The 22,039-nt window shown below is 45.5% G+C and overlaps 1 long non-coding RNA gene across 2 annotated transcripts in view; it reads left to right on the top strand.

Annotated features, from left to right (window-relative positions):
- The first annotated feature begins 666 nt into the window (after positions 1-666).
- The window catches only part of LOC122681914, a 110,259-nt gene continuing 88,886 nt past the window's right edge, over positions 667-22,039 (top strand). Inside the window, exons 1-2 of one of the 2 annotated variants that reach the window (XR_006337138.1) lie at positions 667-1,476; positions 21,208-21,298. This is a non-coding gene — a long non-coding RNA (uncharacterized LOC122681914). Of the gene's footprint in view, positions 1,524-21,207; positions 21,299-22,039 lie in introns of both variants that reach the window. The other variant, XR_006337137.1, reaches the window with a different exon arrangement.

The raw sequence follows: 22,039 nt of genomic DNA, 5'->3' as shown, positions 1-22,039 counted from the left end.
CTGAATATTTACTGGGGCTCTCTGTGTGGGCAGTGGTCCAGCCTTGCAGGCATGCTCCCATCTGGTCTTCCCGCAGCCCTGACCGGGGACAGGCTTGTTTCCCAGGTGAACTGACACCAGTGACTGCCTTGCAGGGTGCTGCCAGGTAAGTAGGTGCTTGGTGCATCATTCCTGTGCTCATTGAGTGAATTGTGTGAATTATCGAGTTTCACAGCTAAAGTACCTAGAACAAGCTCTGAGCTTAGGGTGAGGGCTGCATCCTGTTTGCTGTGCTTCCACTGGTGCTGTCCCCAGGGGGAGGAGGAAGATCTCCATTGTTGTCTAATGACAGTTTCCCAAGTCAGGGCTGCTGATGCTGGAAGCAGTGTCTGTCTTGTAATTAACCGATTGGCTGCTGAGCTGCGGGTGACTTTGGAAGACCCAGGTGACAGTGGGTGCCTGTGGTCCCAGACTGTGGAATTACACTGAGTCAGGAGCTCAATGGCCCCTCACAGCTACTCATTTTCTCTTAAATTACATGTGATTAGGAATATAATTACCACTCCTTACTCTTCCCCCCAAAACACTATTTTTCTTTGCTCAGGCAGTACTTTGGGGGGGGGGGGGGCGGCGGGATAGAATACACTACGGTTGTGTCGGGGGTGGGGAAGGCTGGGGAAGTAAGTGAGGAGAGAAGCTGCCAGGAGGTGGGGTGGGGGATGGAGCCCACCCTTTGTGGCACCAGGGCGCTCTGAAGTTCAAAAAAATTCAGGGGCCCGAGTGAGCCTCAGAAAACGTCTGTAAAACGCTTTGATTATTGAAATCGTACCTGCCTAGAGTTCGCCGGATAGCCTGAAATGATACGTGTGCTTACGTTAGAATTAGAAAGCTCGGCTGGAGATCTTTTTTTATTTTTGGAATGTCTATCCCTCTAATTACTTTACAGTCCAAATGATTACAAAAAGGAGCAGAGAGCAACAGATGATCCCAAATTGCCGTGTGTAGAGGAAAGGGTTGTGTTTGCGTGGGGCCCTCCCTGTAATGACAGCCGCTCCTGAGAGCTGTTTAGACAAACTCCTAACAGGGGGTCAGCGCTCGAAGCCGCCCGGGCTTCCAAGGCCAGGCTGCTTCTGCCCGGACCGAGCTGTGTTTGGAATTAATGGGTTCAACTTCATTCTGAGCACCGGGGAAGGCTATTTTAGAAAGCAACTCTCCGGGCTGGGACTGGTCGTCACTGATGTGGCAAACCCAGCCTCTGAGCAGAAGGTCTCCAAATAGAACTGGCCCGGCGTCTGGAAGGCACAGCGGGGCCGCCCCTTTCGGGGCGCAACCCCTGTGTCCCCCCCACCCTGGGTGACGTCCCGCCTCGTCCCGCCCCCATCCTGGCTGCAGGAAGGCGGTGTGGGGGCTGGGGAGGGCGTGATGCCTCCGAAATGTGACAAGGGAACAGCGCCAGGCTTCTGCCCAACAGCACGACCAAGCGCATCCCTCCCCCAGGTGCGTCCTTCCAAGCCCCTCTTCCACGCCGCCCACTCTGGCGCCAGGTATTGGATGCTCGGAGCTCCCGCTCCACCCCCGGCTGTAATGACTGCTCTAGGCTACCCCGCTTAGGGTCAACGTTCACCCCTGCAGAGGAGCCTCTTCTGGGGGGAGGGTCTATAGACAAGCCCACCCAGGAGGGGCTCCCTGAAGAATCTGGGTTATTATTAAAGATAGCTTAGCCCTCACACATTTCCTGGCGTCTCTTAGCGACTGGAAGAGAAATTAGACCGAAGGCATTTCGTCCTTACTTTGACTTCTTAATTAAAAAATATCTTTCTTTTCCTTCGACTCAGGCCAAAATGACCTTCCAATTCTCCCTCTAAATGCTGGGGGATTTTTCAGGGTGTTGAAATCTCTTTACTCTGGTGGCTTGAAAGGCCCCCATGTCTTGATGACTAAAAGGCTAGACTGGTTCCTTAGTTGCAAAATCTTTAATGTCTCTAACTCCTCCTGGAGGGGTACAGATGAAGTCAATACAATCTGGGCAGAGAATTAATTTTTCAAGTTGATACACTTGGCCACGTTTCAACTAAATCTATAGATTTCCCTTTGATGCTTGGAAAATTAATTTCTTTCCATGTAAAGCAACTTCATATGTTATTAATTAATTAATTATCAAGGGGAATATTTTTAAACTTTTTATTTTATATTGGTGTGTAGCCCATTGACCATGTTGTGATTGTTTCAGGTGGACACCATCCATACATATACACGTATCCATTCTCCCCTAACTGTCTCTCTTAAGGGGAATTTTTTTGGAAGATTTATTTATTTACGGCTGTGCTGGGTTCTCACCACTGCATGTGGGCTTTCTCTATTTGCCGCAAGTGGGGGCTACTCTCTAGTTGTGGTGCGTGGGCTTCTCATTGCCACGGTTTCTCTTGTTGCAGTTCGGGGTCAGTCATTGTGGCATATGGCCTCAGTTGCTCCAAAGCATGTGGGATTCTCCCCGACTAGGGACTGAACCCATTTCCCGGTCATTGGCAGCTGGAGTCTTAACCACTGGACCACCAGGGAAGCCCTTAAAGGGTATATTTTGACCTAGCAAACTTAAAACCCACATGAGTGATATGCTCTCTTTATAAGGTACAACGAACTCCATGCAATATTCATTTTTATTCTCAACATAGATGACACAATACGTGAATCCTTCCACTTTTCTCCATGAAGAATAATGCTTTTGGTAGTTGAGTGGTATCATGAGTTTCAAGAAGAAGTCATATTTAATATTTTAATCTCCTATCTTCCTCATTAATCTTTTTAAAAAGTTGTTTTGTCCAGTTTATGCAAGAGATTGGCGAGATTGTTTGGGTGTTTGAAGTGAGGTTCAAAACTACCGGTTGATCGAATCTAGTATCTCCACCGGCCTGTGTTGCCAATCTAGACACAAGCCAGAACCTGAATGATTTCTGAGACCTGTAGCACCTTTTCATACAGTTCTTGTCGATGAACACTGACAGTCTGTCAAAGACACATATAATGCTGGGTACAGGTTTTAGCCAAGAAAGAATTTTGCAGTGCTGTGTATTAGATCATTAAATAGTTGGCAGAAGAGAAAGTTAAGCTTAGACGATAGTAGCTTTATCTCCTGTGATGAGGCAGAAATTTATTTTATTTTTTAAAAATTATTTTATTATTCTTATTTATTTTTATTTTTTGGCTGTGCAGCTGCATGGAACCAAACCCACACCCCCTGTGTTGGAAGTGTGGAGTCTTAACCACTGGACTACCAGGGAGATCCTGAGGCAGAAATTTAAACAAAGGAATTTGTCTGGATTACTAGACAGTAGAAAATTTGAAACTGAATTTGATGTCTATGTTTGATTTTAAGACCAATAGAGTACAACTCTTTTTCTCTCCTCCTTGTCCAAAACAAAATGAACAACAAAATTGCTTTTACATGATAGAAAAAGGGCATCTTCCCTAGAGACTCAGTTGGTAAAGAGTCTACCTGCAATGTAGGAGACTGGAGTTCAATCCCTGGGTTGGGAAGATTCCCTGGAGAAAGAAATGGCAAGCCACTCCAGTATTCTTGCCTGGAGAATTCCATGGACAGAGGAGACTGGTGGGCTATAGTCCATGGGATCTCAAAGAGTCGGACGCAACTGAGTGAGTCACATTTTCAAGAAAAAGATAGTTTAAGACATTAGGTTGGGAGTTTGGGACTTTGGACATTTGAGAATTCTACAAAACAGACCAAAAGACGCTGTGTCACCTGTTCTGGTCCTATATGGAGAAGCATGTTCCTTCTGTTTTATTGTAGACTTTGAGTCAAGAAAAAAAGTTCTTGCCCCTGCTTTCTGGGACTGGCTTTTATCCTCATCTGCATATTTTAGAGGGGACAAGACTGACCCCTCCCTCTCCCTTCCCCTGCCCCTAAGCAGAAAGAGCCACAGGACTTTGGCATCTTTTTTGCATAAGGAAACAGAATATATTGTGGTAAAAATGGGCTCAGGTAAAACCATCATAGAAAGTAGTTCAGAAGGAAAGTCTGTAAACTGTAACCGTTTGCAGGATTTTGGCACCCGAGCAAAGAAAATGCCAGCAAAGATGGTTAGCCGGTTACCAGGTCTGCAGTCAGGAACTGGGGAATAATCGTTACAGGGGCTGCTTCCACGGGAAATGACTCTTCTGGTGCCACATATTGTCGTGAGGGGACCAGTTCACTTTTGTTTTCTCTTCCCAGGGCAGCACAATCTTACAAAGAAGATATGTGGAAATCTTGACCGCAGAGCAGTTTCAGAAATAATGAAACAATAAGCAAGAATCTGGTATTAATAATCTGTGGGTTTTAAATTTTATGCCATTAGAAGATGTAAGGATTAGTAATTTCATGTAGCCTACAGAGTAGAACAGGCCTCAGGACATATAGATCAGTGATTCATGTGGCGTTTTACTGTCCATCCGTAAATACTCTGCACATGGGTCGGGTTCCTGGCACTCACTGGTTGGAAGATGATAATGCCTCATTAATTTAAACCTCCCAAAGCCAGATTTGGGGATGAATCAGGTTGAAAAGACGTGGGGCTGAAGCTGACGTTTGCATATTTGACAGCCTTTGCTAAGAAATCGGATGAGTTGCCGGTCATGGAGGGGAAGGTGATCAAAGAGGACACATACACACAGGTTTTGAGAAACACCAAACATGGATACAGGATGGCGAGACTGCGTGTGATTTGTATCACCTTGACATCAGAACGGGTTTCCCGCAGGCCTCGACGGAGCAACTTTTTATTAACCTACAGGAGGTCCTAGAAAGGGGATGAGAGCTGTGCCTTTCGTATTGAATAACTGTTCTCCAGAGCGTCTGCATTATCAAACATTCCCCCCGCTACTCATTCATCTTTCATAAAGGTCACAAGTGGGAGAAAACTATTTGAAGAGATATTTTCATAAAGATGACCAAGGACACTGGCTCTGCTGTCTGGTTCAGGAGAGAAGGGGAAGGACTTTCTTTCCACAAGCAGATCAATCGCTTCAGCCAGACATGTGCTGGACACAGATCTCCACCTGTTAGGGGGACAGTTTGCCAGCCTTTCTACCCACTATTGAGGAGGACGAGGATGATGAATGTGGCTGGGATGTTCTGGATCTTGTGCTTTGATAAATGCATCCAAAAGTCAGCCAGGCATGTTCTATGACCCAATCAGCGAGAGGAGGGAAGGAGTGCCTAGGCCTTGACATCTCAGGATACATCACTTGCTGGCCTAGTGGCCATTTGTCATTGTGCTTGTTCTTATTCTCAAGCAATTAAGTGCCTTGGTGGAAAGTTGTTACAGAAACACACACAGGCTTATGTGCTTTCAGTTTGAGGCTGGGGACCACGAGGCCACTGCCTGTGAAATATAAGCTCTCAGCAAAGCACACAGAAGGTGGGAACTCTATTTCTAGCAACACTTGTGAAACTCTGAACAAACCTCTCTTCCCTCCCCTTGCCTCAATGGGACTCCAAAATGCTTCTCAATTAATAACAATCCATTTTACTTTAAAAAAAATTGAATTTATTAATTTATGTATTTTTGGCTGTGCTGGGTCTTCATTGCTATATGCTCAGGCTTTCTCTAGTTGTGGCAAGCAGGGGCTGCTCTCTAGTTGCAGTGCGTGGGCTTCTCATTGGGGTGGCTTCTCTTGTTGTGGAGCACCGGTTCTAGGGCACACGGGCTCTAGAATTCTGGCTAAGTGGCCGGTGCTCGGGCTGAGTTGCTCCTTGGTATGTGGAATCTTCTTGGATTAGGGATCAAACCTGTGTCCTCTGCATTGGCAGCCAGTTTCTTAACCACTGGACCACCAGGGAAGTCCTCGATTTTACATTTTTTGCTAGCCAGGGCAGCATTTCAAGGAGAAGAATCTTGTCCTAGTGTAAATCCATGTGAATCTTTTCAGTGAATTAACTATGCAAATTTCTGCTCTGCTAGAAAAATAAATACTTCTTTAAAAATTTACCTTGCCCAATAGTCTAACCTTATGCCAACATAGCAGTAACACCTGCCAAACAGAAAACTCCTGATAATCCAGGATTAAATAACATAATATTATTTTTTTTGGAGTCCAGTGGGATAGTCCAGAGGACCCATGATAACAGGGATTTGGTGGGTGGGCAGACTCTGCAGAAGATCACATTAGAACAACAGTCTGTGTTTACAACAAAGGGGACGCTACACAATTTAAACAAGAGCAAAATTCAGAATGGAACATTCGAATACCTTGTATTTGAAAAAAAGCACTGCAGCCTATGAGATATTTTTATACACAAAACCTTGTGTGACCGTCTTCCCCATCTGTGATGATTTCTGGGTGGGTGTAATTAATCCCTTCTGTTGGCTGAGAAAACCAAGGTTCAGAAATATTAAGTGACTCAGCTGGTAGGTAGGAGAAATGGGCTCACAAATCAAGGTATCTCAATTATGACTTCAACACAATTTTGACTACATTTCTAATAATAGGGAAAATTTTGAATGAATTGGTTTTGCTCTGTTTCCGGTTAAGACCAGTTTGAGCAAACTCTGGGAGGCAGTGGAGGACAGAGGAGCCTGGCATGCTGCAGTCCATGAGGTCACAAAGAGTTGGTCATAACTTGGTAGCTGAACAATAAGAACAGCAAGAACAACAATAAAGACCTTCAAAAATAAAATCTGTATTACACGCTACTAAGATCCTGCATGCTGCAACTAAGACCCAGTGCAGCCAAATTAAAAAAAAATCTTTATCATAGAATGAAACATGGAGTCAGCCTACAAGGATGCTTCTCCCGGTGGGGTGGGGGGGAGGGCTTTTCCTTTAAAGAACCTCCAGAATGTTATCTGCCTCAAGAAAGAACATCTCTAATGTATGTGTGTATAAAAAACAAAAGAAGAAGAAAAGGAAAGAGAATAGCCCAAGAAAAGAAAAGAAAAGAGAGGCCCAAGGCAAGGCTGGTGGTGACGGAGAGCAGAGGGCGGGGTTTGGGAGCCTGGCCCCTGGTGAGTGGTCCCCAGGCTGCCAGCTGAGAGCCTGAGGGGGTCGCCCTGTTCAGTAAGGAGGGCCTGAAGCATGCCAGATTGTAGGGGACTTCTAAGAATGTGGGTTTTGAGTCAAAATAGAAACTTTTCCTTACATTCTGACTCACAAGGGATTAGAATGTAGTGGATGGATTAGGCAAAAATGCTTCAGTTAAGAATTTAATCCTGTTAGGCAAGAGCAAGTCACTTTTCTTAAAGACTGTCTTGCCAAAGAGCAGAAAGAAAAAGGTGCCTCCACAGTGTGGGAGATAATTGTTTCTGAAGCGTTGACTGCCTAAAGCCTCCGAAGGCCAGGTTCCCTCCAGTTTGCATGACTTTCTCCTCTAAAGAGAACAATGGATGTTGTCCTGGGGTGTGAACTGAGCTAGTGCAGGGCCTCCCAGCTGGGTTGTGCCTTATTATTGTCTGGGTCTGGGGGAGGTGCTAGGATACTGGGAAGAGGTGGGGCGGGGTGGGGGTGGACGGGAGCGGTAAGGAGGGACTCTGGTTGTCTGTTCCTGTGGTCAGAGTTCAAATATGCAGCTGAATCAGACAGAATAAAACCAAATGGTTAAACTGATTGTTACTCTGTAGACTTGAAAGTCGATTCAAAATCTTCTAGCCTCTTATTTTGAACTGTGGTGTTGGAGAAGACTCTTGAGAGTCCCTTGGACAGCAAGGAGATCCAACCTTAATTTCCTAAAGGAAATTTCCCTGAATATTCATTGGAAGGACTGATGCTGAAGCTCCAATACTTTGGCCACCTGATGCAAAGAGCTGACTCTTTGGAAAAGACCCTGATGCTGGGAAAGACTGAGGGCAAGAGGAGAAGGGGGCGACAGAGGATAAGATGGTTGGATGGCATCCCCGACTCAGTGGACATGAGACTGAGCAAACTCCAGGAGATAGTGAGGGACAGGGAGGCCTGGTGTGCTGCAGTTCATGGGGTTGCAAAGAGTTGGACATGACTTAGTGACTGAACAACAACAACAAGCCTCTTATTGCCTTTAAAGACTCTTCTTAAAGGATGAGAACTTTGCATGGGATCTGGATTATTCTGTTGTATTTAACGTGGGTGGAGAGAGCGGATAGATTATTAGCATGTAGGAGCCAGTGGAACCTGTATTCCTTTCCTTCCTTCCTTCCTTTTTCTCAGTTTAAACAGCAAAATTTATTCCTCAAAGTTCTGGAGGCAGGAACCCGTATTTCTTGAGTGACTTTTAACATCAGAAAACCCCAGAAATTTGTATAAACACTGTGTGGCTGTAACTCTTGTATGGCTTGTGGGATCTCCTACAGCAAGAAATCTGTGAACAGATTTCAGAGAAAAGCCAATCCATCTTTAAATCCAGAGAAATGCTGGAGACTGTGAATGAGTCTCCTGTGATTTGCTGGGCCCCATGCTGAATCCTGGACTTCCCTGGTGGCTCAGACGGTAAAGAATCTGCCTGTAATGCAGGAGACCCAGGGTTGATCCCTGGGTCAGGAAGATCCCCTAAAGGTGATGGCAACCCTCTCTAGTATTCTTGCCTGGAGAATCCTATGGACAGGGGAGCCTGGCAGGCTACAGTCCATGAGGTCACAAAGAGTCAGACACAATTGAGCGACTGACACTTTAACGTAGAATCCTAGAGTTTTGCACAAGTTCTGAGATTTGATGCATTTTTCCAAGCTGTTCAGAATCTGGTAGCAGAGACAGGATAGATGATTCTGCCTCTACTGGCCACAAAGGCCATATCTGACATCAGCTTATAAAGATAGTTCAAATGTAACCAGGCCAAAAGACATTTGCCCTATGTTGTCTTGTTATACTAGAGATGATTTTCCTTCGCATCTACTACTGTGGGAAACATACATTATGATTACTACTCACTTGGGGTTGGTGTGAATTTTATTTGTCAGTTTGACTGGGCTAAGGGATGCCCAGAGAGCTGGGTGTGTCTGTGAGAGTGTTTGCAGAAGAGATTAGCGTTTTAATCTGAAGACTGAGTAAAGAAGATTGTTCTCACCAATGTGGGTGGGCCTCACCCCATCCATGGAGGGCCTGAATAGAACAGAAGGACGGAGGAAGGGCGAACTGACTCCCTGCTTGAGCTGAGACATCCATCTCCTTGGCTCTCAGAAGCTCTCTGGGTTTGGACTGAAACTACTATAGTTGCTTTCCTGGGCCTCCAGAGTGTAGACGGAAGATCCCGAGGCTTCCCAAGTTCCCTATGGGCCTGACCAAATCCCTTATAGTAAATCTCTTTCTATGAACCTATTTATATTTTATTTGTTTTTCTGGAGGACCCTGATATATATAATATACTTACTTAACAGGAAGTGGATGTTGCAAATAGAGAGACTGGTTAGGATGACAATCATCCAGGTTAAGAGATGAAGATGGTGGTCCAGCAGGGCTGTGATGGAGGTGGTGGGAAGTGGTCGGATTCTCATATATTCTGAAGGTAGAAAAGAAATGATTTCCTGATGGATTGGATATTGGTGTGAGAGAAAGAAAGAAGTGGATATAAGCTGGGCTGGCCACCCCATGCAATGGGGCCTCAGGAGACCATCGCCGTAACAGGTTTCTGCTGGTAAGCTGAAGTGATAACAGCATGGTGTTTAAGAATAAGATAGGACTGTCTCTTCTCTTATTATGGGCCTACTTCAAGGGAGCTAAGACAGGCTGGGGTCCCAGTTCTACAACTATCCTATCCTATCCTATCATCTATCAACTATCTGTCTATCTATCTACCTATCTCATCTGTCTCTATCTAGGGCTTCCCTGGTAGCTCAGCTGGTAAAGAATCCACCTGCAATGCAGGAGACCTGGGTTCAATCCTTGGGTTGGGAAGATCCCCTGGAGACAGGAACGGCTACCCACTCCAGTCTTCTGGTCTGGAGAATTCCATGAACTCTATAGTACATGGGGTCACAAAAAGTCAGACATGACTGAGCAACTTTCACTCACTATCATCTACCTACCTATCTCTCTTGATATCATAATAATTTAAGTTTTAAATATGCAATCCATTCATACCCAACAGGCATAGAAAAAAGGGAATTTTTTCCATAGCTGGTCAATGATTTTTTTTTCCTTTTAAATTTATTTCTTACTTTATCTTTACTAATTCCTTTTGTCTGTTTTCCCCTGAGTTTTATGCTTTAATCATTTTTTCCCCCTTGTATTTGAGGCTATACGTTTCCCTCTGAGCCCTGCTTTGCACATGCTCTGTGGGTTTCTGATGGCTTCATGAAAGGTCTTTAGATTCACTCCATGGCCTCTTGTCTAGACATTAGCCTGTCACCATGGTGCTGGGTCAGGATGGTGCTGAAGCCTCACAGACCCAGGGTGAATCTCAGCCATTGATAAGAGACGGAGGCTCATTTGTGATTCATTTCCTCTGACCCTCCTGAAGCATCCTCGGAGACACTGTTATCCTGTACTCTCTGTTATCAGGCGTTGGTTGGTGCTTTCAAGGCCATCAGTCATACTTGAATGGTTTCAAAGCATAAAGGGAAGAGATCTATTTTCCTTCAAGGAGTCTCCCGATTTCTATGGGGCAAATAGGTAGATGGACAGAAGAATTCTGTCTGACACCACCCAACACTTACGGGACACTCAACAGCCCAAGTCCCAGTGAATTGGGGGTGTGGCTCCCACTCGCCCCCACCCATAGGCAGTGCCCATACATCTTGCACCTACATTATTTCATTTAAGCTTCAAGACAATTTTGCAAGGTAGTAATTTCTATCCTCAGGGCTTCCCAGATGTCTCAGTGGTAACAAATTCTCCTGCAATATAGGAGACTTTGGTTTGATCTCTGGGTGAGAAAAATTCTCTGGAGAAGGAAATGGCAGCCCATTCCAGTATCCTTGCTGGGAAATCTCATGGACAGAGGAGTCTGGTGGGCTACAGTCCATGGGGTTGCAAAGAGTCAGATTGGACTGAGCTACTAAACACTTGATTTCTATCCCCATTTTATGTACAAACTCAGATGCTCAGTAAGGTAAAATACCTTACCTGACTTTTCACAGAGACGGGATTCAATTTCAGATCTGCCTTTGAGTCTAGACCTCTTACACTGTACTAAGTTACCTGTTCAAAATTTTCAGTTTTTCCCCTTTATTTATGTAATTGTGCCAGGAAATGTTGAATCCTTTCTAAATTGTTTTTGAAGATAGTCAAAGTTTAGCCATTTAAGCACCAACAATTTGAAAACCATTATAGATATAAATATCTCTAGATTGTGTTTTCTACCTTCTTAAACAAAGCACGCTGAACAGATTTTGGATTTTGCTTGGTGATTCACATCATCTTTATGAAGAATAATTATTATGTAATGTCATAATATAGGGAGTTTCAGTATCTTGCCCTGGGCTAGACAGCTGTTACGTTGGGAAGCCATTCAGACCCAGGCAGTTTGGCTCCAGAGACCATGTTCTTAGCAACCACGCTGTGATGCCTCACCGAGGACTCAGAAGAGCCAGACATCACCATGGACTGGATGTGACTTGTCCCAGTGGGGTTGGTTGCTCCCATAAAGAGAAAGGAAGCAAGACCTGAATTCTGGCGGAGAGTAATCAGAGCAGAGGGAGAGACAAAGGTCTACCTTGCTGACATTTCAAACCAGAAAAATGCCAGGTCATAGCCCAAGTCCAGAAAGTAGTAGGGCAGAATTTGAGATTTATTTTATTAAAAAACACAACATGGATATCAAGGAATCTATGGCTAGGAGCCTGTGATCAAGTCATAGGTAAGTGTTTCACAGGAGGACTGAGAAAAAGCACCCCTCTAACCTGCTCAAGCACGCCTCTAACCTGAAACCACTGAGACACTTGGAGTAGCAGATGGGGCCTCACTAGACCTATATTAAACACTAAGTTAGAAGTCGTGGATCATCAAGAGAAGTAAATGGACCTGAAAAGTAATCCCCCAAATTCCACATTCTTACATTCTTACAGTCGTGTGGGCAAGAACCAGGTGAGAGTGTGGAGGAGCAGGGATGCTGGTACCTGCAGTCCAGGTCACTTCTGGGGGAGAAAAGGGTGATGCTGAGCCAAGCGTACCTAGCATTGTTCTTCTCAGAAGTCACTACACCTTCTCTTGGACAGAGAGGGTAAGAGGTGGAGAGAGGCCAGAAATCACATGAAAGTCTTTTCACGTGGGAGGAAACAGTGGAAGTCCCTCGAAGGCTACTGCAGGTAGATTCTAATCTACTTTAATTGTATATCCTTCAACTTTTCAGCCATATCATGTTCAGCTAGAATTGATAGTATGTGTCTACCCTATCCTGATGGTTGTGGTCCGGAAATGCTGGCAGAAGAGATAGGAAGCAAACCTGGATTTCAAAGATGTGTTGGATTTAAGTAAGAAGAGAGAGTGAAAGTGTTAGTTGCTCAGTTGTGTCTGACTCTTTTCGACACCGTGGGCTATAGCCCACCAGCCTCCTCTGTCCATGGAATTCTCCAGGCAAGAATACTGGAGTGGGTAGCCATTCCCTTCTCCAGGGGATCTTCCTGACCCAGAGATCGAACCTGGGTCTCCTGCATTGCAGGCAGATTCTTTACCATCCAAGCCACCAGGGAAACCCCAAGAGGAGAAAGTAAGCATGTTATTCCAGGCAGGAGGAGAGGATGTGAGCCAGTGCATAGTCATTCCATCTCTAAGGGACAAACATGTGAGCTGACTGGTTTGAAGAGGTTTTGAAAAGGTATGTTTGTTCAAGCCATGGCTGCTGAAGAGGCAGGTTTCCCAAGGTCCTGTGTGGAATCAGTCCTAGAATTGAGCTTTCTTTCCAGAAAAAAACCAAAAACAAAAAACCTACAGAGGTATAAATGCACTACATTTCTATGTTTGTCATCTAGTTTAAAGAGTCACATCCAGGCTTTCCCTGGTAGCTCAGTGGTAAATTCTTCTGCCAGTGCAGGAGATATGGGTTTGATCCCTGGTTCGGGAAGATTCCACATTCTGTGGAGGAACTAAGCCCGTGCACCACAACTACTGAGCCTGTGGTCCAGAGCCTGGGAGCCGCCACTGCTAGAGCTCGTGCTCTGCAACAAGAGAATCCATCGCAGTAAGAAGCCTGCACACTGCAAGTAGAGAGTAGCCCCTGCTCGTCACAGCTAGAGAAAAGGCCACACAACAATGAAGACAAACACAGCCAAGAATGAATAAATAAAATTATATAAAAAAAGAGTCACATCTATTTTCTACTCTCTTACTGTGCTCTGTATTACAGGGAGCTGCATTTTCCAGGTTTCCTTAGGTGACATCCAGCCGGTGTGGCCAATAGGAGGCACTGGCATGGGTTTGGAAGGAAGGAGCTGAGAAAAACCAGGATATTTTCTGTTCTTCCTCTACTCCAGGTGGCACCTCCAGCAGGTATCATCTCTTCCAGGCTCCCACCTGTGAATGTCCCTTCTGCCAGGTGGCCCCAGATTCTGGGCTCTCATCACATCACCTCCTTCTCACCAACCCCTTGCTTGCCTCACTATCTTCTGGATCCCCAGACCCTCCAACAGTTGTGTAAGCACTTCTCTGTATTAAACCCTCAGTTTGAAATGTCTAGAATAGTTTCCATGTTCTTGGTTGGACCCGGACTGATCCACCACTCCCCCTCCTGCTCACTTTCAACAAGATTTATGACATTATGACAGATGTCATTTATGAATTATGACAGACCCAAGCTTTATTTCCTGGTCCAGAGCTTCCAAGCAAGGTGAGGAAGGGCACATGGAGTTTGCTCCTTGGAATTACTGCTTTGATAACAGTGGAGAAGGTGGTAGACGCTGAGTCTAGAGGAGATAGACCTTGTCTGAAGACAATTGTAAGAGTCCAGAGACAGGCGATGAGGCTGGCAGTCAGGGAGCTGCAGTGCAGATGTCAAGGATGGATGAACCTGAAAGACACTAAGGGGCTAAAAGAGGCAGGGCCAGGTCCCTGATGAGGTGTTGGTCCTAAATAGATGATAGAGGAGCCCCAGGTGACAGGACAGAGGGAGAGCTCTTGGCTGAGCTTGAAGACCCAGGAAGAGGTGCATTCAATTTGGCGGCATGTTGTCTTTGGGTGGGGGGCACCCTGTTCTGGTGCTCAGGGAGGCAGGAGAGACTTATCAGCAGAGATGCTGTGTGAAGCCATGGGTGTAGGTGAAGGCCTTCATGGTGTGAGTAGAAAAGGGCTCAAGACAGAATACGAAGAGCATCAGCATGGCAAGGGGAGGCAGAGGACTGAGTCTGAACCACCAGAGAGCTCAGGGGAGAGTCAGGGAAGAGTACACCTCATAGAAACCAAGAGGGGAGCAAATTCCAAGAAGCAAACAGTCACTGACGCCAAACGCCACACAGAGGTCAAGTGGGATTAGTCAATGGAATGGGAGGATGAGCACAGATGCAGGTACGTGGCAGATGTGGGGGCTGGAGATTAAGTCTGTGCCTGATGGTTCAACAGATGCACTTGACAGTCAGCATCTATTACACATCATAGGACTGGTCTAATGGAAAAGAGAGAGTCAGTCTTGGGCTGTCTTTCTGCTCGCTGCTCCTCTCTCCTGCATACTCAGTCCTGGGGCCCATTGGAAGACCCCAGGAGTCAGACCCAGGCTGCAGAGAACTCTACAAGTCCTAATGGATGGACCAAAGCTATTTGGCTACAAAACATGGTCTCCCTTTCTGCTATAGGGCTCTTTGCTAATTTGGGGGCTTCGACCCCAAATTACCAGTCTGTACCAGTTCTGAGAGTCATTCTGACTTTAATTTTCAATGTCCTATGGCAGCCTGGCTGGACATGGGCCTGCCCAGCTGACAGCACCTCCTGGTGCACCCGAGAAGATGCTGCCGATGTCTAGGCAGACACACCATTGTTCCCTGGTGTCACTGCTGGGAGATGGTTTTCCGGATTGTTTGACAGCCAATGTTGTGGGCTCACATTCTCCTGGGTGAGGCAGGGTGTGGTGGCAGCTGGGGGGTTTCTGAGGGGCCAGGAAAGGAACAGAGCAGCAAGCAGTCTCCTGGCCTTGAGTCACGGCCACTGTCTGAAAGGAGCCCCTTTCCCTCCAAATCACTCCTTGGTCCACTAGCTGAGCTGCCAGGATGCAGAGCTGAGCCCATTTGATGGGTGAAGGGTTCACTCTGGGGTCAAGACTTGGTGGGTTGAGGTCATATCCGCAGGAAACTCCTGAGAGCCTGTGGTCAATGTAGTCAGGGGGATCCTTACTGGCTGCACACTGGCTCCCGAGGAACCCTGACCACCCTGGGTACCCCCCGTGCCCCACCACATCCCTCCTGTCCCTGAACTGTGAGTCTGTGGTCTGGGACAGGCCTAGGCATCAGCGTTTTAGAAAACCTGCCCCAGTGACTCTGATGTGCAGTGTGAGTGGAAAATCACTGAGTTCCAGACAGTTCCTCTGGGCTCTTAACAAGCAGAAATCTCTGGGCACTGTGACCCCAGCTGTGTGTGGGTGTGTTTGATTCATGCCTTGTGGCCTAATTACTGGTTGAGATGAGCTGCTCTGATAGATGATTTAGGGGTTGTGGAGGGGGGTGATTTCTTGTCAGGATGGAGGTGGATGGGCTGCTGCAGGAACAGGTAGGTGGCACCAGGGTGTGTGGAGGAGACGCAGCCAGCAGGGGGGCCTTGTAGAACAACTCTGAGACCTTGTGAGTTTCTCATGGGGCCACAGTTATCAAACTGTGCGTCCAACTCAGAGATGCCCAGGGCCCAGGAAGGGAAAGCTGACACTTGATGCTAAGGTCAGGCACGGTTCCCCTCCTCCCACCTCTTAGACAGGGCCACTGTGTCACTGGGGACCTTGGCTGCCAGGATAGGAAGGGAGGGAAGACCACACAGCAACCGTGGCCAGAAGGAAAGGTACAAGAGGAAAAGGTCATGAACCTGAGCCTGGACTATAAGAGCTGGCCAGGACCTGACGGATCATCCCACCCAGCTCTCCCATCTATCAAATGCTGGCATCATTGGTAATTCCTTGGAAAATCACCAGCAGGTAAATGAAAGAGTAAAAACAAAAAAGAATGAAATAAAATAAACCAGAGACTCCCAGACTCTGAGAGTGGGCAGACTGTGACAGGAGGTAAGTTCAGTGTAAAATCAGGTTTTGACAGTAGTCCTTTCTTCACCACTTAGAAAAGAGAGATGGGACGGGGTAGGAGGTGGGAGGGAGGTTCAAGAGGGAGGGGACATGTATACCTATGGATGATTCATGTTGATGATGTGATGGCAGAAATCATCATAATATTGTAAAGCAATTATCTGTCAGTTAAAAATAAATAAGTTTTTTAAAGATTATATCGGATTAAAGTCTGAAAGAGGCAACATCAACTCCTGGAGGTCATTCCTTACCCCACGTGACTGGCTGGTTCTGCATTTGGGCTTCAGGGCCGTATAGAATCATTCAGTCACTGAACTGAGCACCTGCTCCATACCAGGCTCCAGTCTAGATACTGTCACAGTGGTGCATGTGACAAGCAGTGAGGATCCTGGTCAGCAAGGAGTGTGGAGTCTACAGGGTGAGACAGTAGCAAACGCTTCTCCAACAGTATTGTTCAGTCGCTCAGTTGTGTCTGACTATTTGTGACCCAATGGGCTACAGCACTCCAGGCTTCCCTGTCCTTCACTATCTCCTGGAGCTTGCACAAACTCATGCCCATTGAGTTGGTGATGCCATCCAACCATCTCATCCTCTGTTGGCCCCAAATGTGGTGCTGGAGAAAGTGATGTTGGAGGTGGCTGGGGAGGGTGGTGTGCACAGAGAATGGGTGGGGCTGCTCCTTAAATAAGATGGGGGAGGGGCTGACTAGTAGGGGGACATTCTGAGTGGAGACCTGAAGGATGGAGAGAACAAACCCGAGAGCAGTTCAAATAGAGGGAGTAGCAGAGGCAACAGCAGGTGAATGGCCCTGAGCCTGCTGGACATTCACCACATGTGGCTGGAAACACAGGAGGAAGGGGAGATCAGTGGCAGGGAAGGTCTTTGTGCCTGAAGAGAGCCTGACATCAAAGACGCTGTATTAACCTTACCCAAAGAGGGATCTGGCTTTGCTGTTGAATCCGGGGAGCTGATGATCTAGGTTGAATGTGTTTTCAGACCTTGGTCTTGGTCACACCAATGGTCCAAAAATGTAACTTAGGATGGCAGCTTCATTTCCTGAGGGGGTGGTGACTAAACCCAGCTATGTGGACAGTCAATCATGTCTATGTGGTTGAGCACCAATAACAAATCAGGACCCCAAGCTTTGAGTGAGCTTCCCTGGGTGACAGTACTCGATCTGTGAGGTCACACTGTCCGCAACTCCACTGGGAGGGATAAGTGGCAGCTTTGTGCATTTAATTGTCTTCACCTCTCTCCCTTCCCCTCTTCTCTTGGCTGATTTAATCTGTGTTGAAGCTGATAAAATCGCTGTCATAAATTGTAAAGGTGAACATAACAGCTGTCAGTGGGTTCCGTGAGTCCTTCTAACAAATCACCCAACCTGAGGGTGGTCTGGAGTGTGCCCCCATGACTGGACAGACCGAGGGTCATTTTTGTGGATTTTGGCTTTTGTTCCATGTGAACTGGGGTCCGTGGAAGGCTTTTGAGCAGAGGAGTGACATGATCTGAACTATGTTTTAATGAGACTACAATACAGGCTGCTCTGTGGAGGATAGGCTAAGGGCGAGGGAGGGTACAAGTGATGAGGATGTTTGCAGGCTGTTAAAATAGAGTTAGGACTTCCCCGATAGCTCAGTTGGCAAGGAATCCGCCTGCAGGATATAAAACTAACACACAGAAATCCCTTCCATTCCTATACACTAACAATGAGAAAACAGAAAGAGAAAGTAAGGAAACAACTCCATTCACTATTGCAATGAAAATAATAAAATACTTAGGAATAAATCTACCAAAAGAAACAAAAGACCTATATATAGAAAACTATAAAAAACTGATGAAAGAAATCAAAGAGGACAAATAGATGGAGAAATATACCATGTTCACGGATCAGAAGAATCAATATAGTGAAAAAGAGTATACTAATCAAAGCAATCTATAGATTCAACGCACTCCCTATCAAGTTACCAATGGTATTTTTCAGAGAACAAGAACAAATAATTTCACAATTTGCATGGAAATACAAAAAACCTCAAATAGCCAAAGCAATCTTGAGAAAGAATGGAACTGGAGGAATCAACCTGCCTGACTTCAGACTATACCACAAAGCTACAGTCATCAAGACAGTATGATACTGGCACAAAGACAGAAATATAGATCAATGGAATGAAATAGAAAGCCCAGAGATAAATCCACACACCTATGGGCACCTTATCTTTGACAAAGGAGGCAAGAATATACAATGGAGAAAAGACAATCTCTTTAACAAGTGGTGCTGGGAAAACTAGTCAACCACTTGTAAAAGAATGAAACTAGAACACTTTCTAACACCATACACAAAAATAAACTCAAAATGGATTAAAGATCTAAATGTAAGACCAGAAACTATAAAACTCCTAGAGGAAAACATAGGCAAAACACTCTCTGACATAAATCACAGCAGGATCCTCTATGACCCAGCTCCCAGAATAATGGAAATAAAAGCAAAAATAAACAAATGGGACCTAATTAAACTTAAAAGCTTTTGCACAATGAAGGAAACTATAAGCAAGGTGAAAAAACAGCCTTCAGAATGGGATAAAATAATAGCAAATGAAACAACCAACAAAGAATTAATCTCAAAAATATACAAGCAGCTCCTGTAGCTCAATTCCAGAAAAATAAATGACCCAATCAAAAAATAGCCCAAAGAACTAGACAGACATTTCTCCAAAGAAGACATACAGATGGCTAACAAACACATGAAAAGATGCTCAACATCACTCATTATCAGAGAAATGCAAATCAAAACCACAGTAAGGTACCATCTCACGCCAGTCAGAATGGCTGTTATTAAAAAGTCTACAAACAATAAATGCTGGAGAGAGTGAGGAGACAAGGGAACCCTCTTACCCTGTTGGTGGGAATGCAAACTGGTACAGCCACTATGGAGAACAGTGTGGAGATTCCTTAAAAAACTGGAAATAGAACTGCCATATGACCCAGCAATCCCACTGCTGGGCATACATCATGAGGAAACCAGAATTGAAAGAGACACATGTACCCCAATGTTCATTGTAGCACTGTTTACAATAGCCAGGACATGGAAGCAACCTAGATGTCCATTGTCAGATGAATAGATAAGAAAGCTGGGGTACATATACACAATGGAATATTACTCAGCTATTAAAAAGAATGCATTTGAATCAGTTCTAATGATGTGGATGAAATTGGAGCCTATTATACAGAGTGAAGTAAGTCAGAAAGAAAAACACCAATACAGTATACTAATGCATATATATGGAATTTAGAAAGATGGTAATGATGACCCTATATACGAGACAGCAAAAGAAACACAGATATAAAGAAGAGACTTTTGGACTCTTTGGGAGAAGGCAAGTGTGGGATGATTTGAGAGAATAGCATTGAAACATCTACATTACCACATGTGAAATAGATCGCCAGTCCAGGTTCAATGCATGAGACAGGGTGCTCAGGGCTGCTGCACTGGGATGACCCTGAGGGATGGGATGGGGAGCGAGGTGGGAGGGGGGTTCAGGATGGGGACACATGTGCACCCATGGCTGATTCAGGTCAATGTATGGCAAAAACCACTACAATATTGTAAAGTAATTAGCCTCCAATTAAAAAAAAAAGACTCCACCTGCAATGTGGGAGACCTGGGTTTGATCCAAGATCCTCTGGATAAGGGAAAGGCTACCCACTCCAGTATTCTGGCCTGGAGAATCCCATGGACTGTATAGTCCATGGGGTTGCAAAGAGTCGGATATGACTCAAGGACTTTCACTTTCAAAATAGAGTTCAGGGGAATGACAATGGTGGTGTGGACCAGGGTGGCGAGATGTGTCATGGTTGGAAGGTGGAGCTAACAGAATTTGCTGAAGGAACACCATGTGAAAGAAAGAAGAGCTGAGGGTAACTCCAGGTTTTTGTTGTTTAGTCACTGTCGTGTCTGACTCTTTGCAGCCCCATGGACCACAGGGCAGCCCACCATGTTCCTCTGTCTATGGGATTTCCCAGGCAAAAATACTGGAGTGGGTTGTCTTGCCCTTCTCCAGGGGATCTTCCTAACCCAGGGATCAAACCCATGTCTCCTGCATTGACTCCAGGTTTGGGTTTGAGCAATTGGAGGAGAGCAGGCAACTTCCACCTAGCAGGAAGCAGATGAGTGGAATGAGATGGATGTGATGACATCAATGAGGTGGTTTTATGAAATTCCCAGCTAAAGTTCAATGGCTGCAGTGGGGACTTAATCCCTAAGCACTAGCCTTACCCTCAGCAAACTGGGGGAAAGATACATACACAGATGCATCCATGTGTACATACAAGCATACATTTGTATCTAGAAAACATTTTGTCAGCTACAAATTGGCACTTGCCATCTACCTCTGTGCTTAGTCGCTCAGTCATGTCTGATTCTTTGAGACCCCATGGACTGTAGCCCGCCTGGCTCTTCTGTCCATGGAATTCTTCAGACAAGAATATTGGAACAGGTAACCTTTCCCTTCTCCAGGAGATCTTCCCAACCCAGGGATTAAACCCAGGTCTCCTGCATTGCAGGTGGATTCTTTACCATGTGAACCACCAGGGAAGCATCTACTTCTGCAAGGATTAAATCATGTGCTGCTGCAACTACTGACCTTCAACACCTGCTGAAAGGAGTTTAGAGTGGAGAGCAGAACTGAGGCACTCTGTGCTGGGGGAAGGGTATGAAGAACACTGACAGGACTGATCTTCAGATAGTTTATTTTCAGGAGGCAATGTTATAAGCCCAATTCTTGTATCTCCTCATATCTAGAAAAGCACTAAAATCCTTTATGGTGAAAACTGCTCCTTTTGACCAGCAAAAACCTTTAGCAAAAAAATATGTGCCTGATTGCATGTATTTCCCCTTCACCAAAATCACATAGATACTGTCCTTCCCCACCACCTCTTTGGAGCTATTTCCCAGAGCTATATGAAATGCTGTCTCCCAGACTGCAGTCCTCATTTTGCCCCAAATAAAGCTTAACTTGCAACTCTCACACTGTGATTTTTTTTTTTTTTTTTAAAGTTGACAGTTTTCTCTGCTTTAAAAGTCAGAGGTGTAGCTTCTTCCTAATAACACGTATTTGTCTCCACAGGTGACACAAGATGAACACTGAATCCTAGAGAAATGGTTGGAAGAGGGACCAGAGTTCAGCCTCTCTGCCCTGGGATGTGAATGGACCCTTTGTATGTACATTTTGACATACTGGGTGAGCATTTACTTGGTGTGGTGTGTGATCTAGATGTGGGGGGATGAACTGAGAATGTGGGTGCATAAGAGCAGGAAAAAGAAAGTTCTATTTAGATTGTGCATAGGGACACAAGATACACAGAAAACAAAAACAGGTTTCCCAATTGTTAAATTCCCTGGTGGCTTAGATGGTAAAGAAGTGAAGTGAAGTGAAAGTCACTCAGTTGTGTCCGACTCTTTGCAACCCCATATACAGTCCATGGAATTCTCCAGGCCAGAATCACTGGAGTGGGTAGCCTTTCCTTTCTCCAGGGGATTCTTCCAACCCAGGGATTGAACCCAGGTCTCTTGCATTGCATTCTTTAAAGAATCTGCCTGCAATGCAAGAGACCTGGGTTCAATCCCAGGGCCAGGAGGATCTCCTGGAGAGGGGAATGGCAACCCAGTCCAGTATTCTTGCCTGGAGAATCCCAAGGACAGAGGAGCCTGGCAGGCTACAGTCCATGGAGTCGCAAAGTGTCAGACTATCCCATACAAATGATTATGCCGGTAGTCTACCACGATGGTAAATAACATTCCAAGTATGTATTACATGAAAAATTCGAAGTCCCAAAGGATATCCCTTTTCTTTTTATAATTGTTCAGCAGTAGAGTGAAATAAGAGTTAGGTAGTTTCTTCCTTTCTCTGTAATGAGGTTCATGTGTAGCTGTTGACAGGAGGTGGAGTAAGGGCTGAT

The sequence above is a fragment of the Cervus elaphus genome, chromosome 23, assembly GCF_910594005.1.
Source record: "Cervus elaphus chromosome 23, mCerEla1.1, whole genome shotgun sequence".
NCBI classification, from domain to species: Eukaryota; Metazoa; Chordata; class Mammalia; order Artiodactyla; family Cervidae; genus Cervus; species Cervus elaphus.
Note: the sequence above shows the minus strand (reverse complement) of the source record. Positions and strands in the feature narration are given on the sequence as shown.